This window comes from Aegilops tauschii, chromosome 1, assembly GCF_002575655.3.
Source record: "Aegilops tauschii subsp. strangulata cultivar AL8/78 chromosome 1, Aet v6.0, whole genome shotgun sequence".
In the NCBI taxonomy this organism is placed as follows: Eukaryota; Viridiplantae; Streptophyta; class Magnoliopsida; order Poales; family Poaceae; genus Aegilops; species Aegilops tauschii.
Genome location: NC_053035.3, coordinates 235510492 through 235514065, shown reverse-complemented (window position 1 = coordinate 235514065; position 3574 = coordinate 235510492).

The window sequence follows — 3574 nt, the reverse complement described above, 5'->3', positions numbered from 1 at the left end:
TCAACACGTCGCAGCCCCACCTAGGCTCAACAGAGAGGTCAGCACGCCGGTCTAAACCTATGCGCGCAGGGGTCTGGGCCCATCGCCCTATGCACACCTGCACGTTGCGAACGCGGCCGCGAGCAGACCTAGCAACCCACACGATCACGGCGGTTACGTCAAAGCGGTCCAACACGGCGCGCGCCACTCAGTCGCTGACGTCAAAAGAGCTTCGGCTGATACCACGACGTCGGGATACCCATAACTACTCCCACGTAGATGGTTAGTGCGTATAGACCAAATGGCCAGACTCAGATCAAATACCAAGATCTCGTTAAGCGTGTTAAGTATCCGCGAACGCCGACCAGGGCCAGGCCCACCTCTTACCTAGGCGGTCTCAACCTGCCCTGTCGCTCCGCCACAAAGATCCACTTGCGGGTACTCCTACGAGCCGACCCGACTTTAGTCATCACATGTGTCATGTATATAGTATATAAGTATATGCCCGTGATCACCGCCCAGGTGATCACGGCCCGATAGTATAGCACAGCAGACGGACAAGAATGTAGGGCCACTGATGGAAATCTAGCATCCTAGACCAAGCATGTAGGATTGCAGGTAAAGGTATCAACAGTAGTAGCAAGGATAGGCTATGCATCAGAATAGGATATCGAAAAGCAGTAACATGCTACACTACTCTAATGCAAGCAGTAGAGATTAGAGTAGGCGATATCTGGTGATCAAAGGGGGGGCTTGCCTGGTTGCTCTGGCAAGTAGGAGGGGTCGTCGACTCCGTAGTCGAACTGGGCAGCAGCAGTGTCGGTCTCGTAGTCTACCGGAGAGAAGAGGGGGAAGAAACAGTAAATACAATGCAAACATAAGCAAGACGATGCGTGACAAGACAATGAGCGGTGCTAGGGGTGCCCTAACGCGACAGTAGGTGGTACCGGTGAAGGGGGGGAACATCCGGGAGGTATTCCCGATGTTTCGCGCTTTCGGACAGACGGACCGGAGGGGGAAAGTTGCTAGTTCGATAGGTTAGGGAGGTGTGGTGGACGAACGGACTGCGTATTCGGATTCGTCTCGTCGTTCTGAGCAACTTTCATATAGAAAACATTTTAATCCGAGTTACGGATTAAAAGATATGATTTTCCAAAGGTTTTATTAATTTCTGGAATTTAATTAATTATTTAATTTAATTCGAAATTTGGATTAATGACATCAGCATGATGTCATGCTGACATCAGCAGTCAACAGGGGTTGACTAAGTCAAACTGACATGTGGGTCCAGTGGGACCCACCTGTCATTCACTATTTAGATTAATTAGGGTTTAACTTATTAATTATTATTTAATTAAATTAAACATGATTAATTAACTTAATTTATTTAATTAATTAATTAATTAATTAATTAAAATTATTTTTATTTATTTATTTATTTATTTATTAATTTTTATTAATTAATTTAGTATTATTATTCTTACTATTAATATTTTATTTGTTTAATTATTTATTAATTAGTTTATTGTTTTATTATTATTATTATTATTATTATTTATTTATTTTTATTAGTAAACGTTCTGGCGCTGGGGGCCCGTTTGTCATTGGGCCAGGGGGTCGGGCCCAGTGGCCAGTAGCTCAGGTGGGGCTAGGCCCACCTGGCGGTGGCCCAGAGGGCACTGCGGCTACGGGCGCAACGGCGTAACGGCGTCCGCCCGAACGGGACGGCGAGGGAGCGCGGCGGACGAAGGCCGTCGGGGCGCGCGCGGGCGAGGCTCGCCGGCCGGAGCAGCGCCGCAGCAGGGGGCGGCAGAGGCGGCCACGTGCGGCCACGGGCGCGTACGGGGGCGAGGTGCGGGGCGAAGCCAGAGGCCAACGCCGGTGGGAGGCAACGGCAGCGCGGCTCGCGCGGGCGCGCGTCGGTGCGGTCGGGCGTGGGGAAGAAGCTGCGAGGGGGGGCGCGGGGCGAGGCCACGGGCCTGCCCGCGACGGCGAGGGCGCGAGGACGAGGGGGGGGCAGGCGGGGCGTGGCCGGCGCGGGCGCGCGGTCGTGGCGCGCGCGGGCGAAGGCCGTGCGGGCGCGCGTGCGTGGCCAGGCGCGGCGGGGCGCGTCTGGGCGTGCCGGAGCGCGAGCGGGGCGGCGGTGACCGAGAGGAGAGGGGCGGGCGACGGAGGCCGGTGGCCTCACCGAGGGATGCAGGGTCACGGCAGTGGGGGTCGAGGGGGAGACGGGGGCGACGGCGATGCGGTGTCGAGGCGCAGGCCGGCGAGGAGGAGGAGGCAGGCCGGCGAGGCAGTGCTCCGGCGAGGCGAGGGCGCGGGGTCGAGCGCGACGGCGACGGCCTCCTCCTCGATCCAGATCGGGGGGGGGAGGTGAGATATTTCGGGGGGGAGCGAGTGGTGAGGCTGTCGGTGGGGGGGGCAGGGGATAAGGTGAGGGGGGTTTGGGCCGGCCGGCTGGGCCTGGGGTGGCCCAGTTGGGCCAGGTCCAGTGGGGGGGGCTTTTGTTCTTTTTTTTTGTTCTGTTTTCTGTTTTGTTTTGCCTTTTCTTTTATTTGTTTATTTCCTTTTCTGTTTTATTTCATTTAAAGCATTTAGGCATTTTATAAAAATGTGATTTCTCCACCATAATTACCAGTGTATTATTTAGAACCCACTGAACATTTTTGTTTGAATTTTTGAAAACTTCTATTTTCCACTTCTAAATTTAATCGAAGTTTGAACTAGGAGTTTGACAAGGGTGTGGTTCAAATGTGATCTAGCCCTGTTTAGCAATATGATTAGCTTAATCACAGGGGGTTACTGTAGCATGATTCTCAGGGTGTTACAAATCTCCTCCACTACAAGAAATCTCGTCCCGAGATTTAGGAGGTAGAAGGAAACAGTGCGGGGTATTCTTCGCGCAGACGATCCTCTCGTTCCCAAGTGGCCTCATCTTCAGAATGGTGCGACCACTGGACTTTGAGAAACTTGATCGCCTTCTGACGTGTGCGGCGTTCAGCTTGGTCGAGAATGCGGACCGGATGCTCCTTATAGGAGAGGTCTTGCTGCAATTCGAGCACTTCGTGATCCACAGCTCGGATTGGATCCTTGAAGCAACGGCGGAGCTGTGACACATGGAACACATCGTGAACCTGAGAAATGTTCGGCGGTAGTTCCAGTTGGTATGCCACTTTTCCACGCCTTTCGAGAATAGTGAATGGGCCAATATAGCGAGGAGCTAGTTTGCCCTTGATCCCGAAGCGGTGAGCACCCTTCATAGGTGTGACTCGAAGATAAGCCTTTTCGCCAGGTTGATAGACCATGTCTTTATGATGACGGTCATACTGACTCTTCTGACGTGACTGAGCAGTCTTGAGATTCTCGCGAATAATGCGGACTTGTTCTTCGGCATCTTGGATAATATCCGGACCGAAGAGTGGACGTTCCACAGTTTCTGACCAGTTCAGAGGGGTTCGGCACTTTCGTCCATATAACACCTCGAAGGGGGCCATCTTCAGACTAGCTTGATAGCTATTATTATAGGAGAACTCAGCATACGGGAGAGATTCCTCCCATTTCTTGCCGAAGGAAATAACGCAAGCTCGAAGCATGT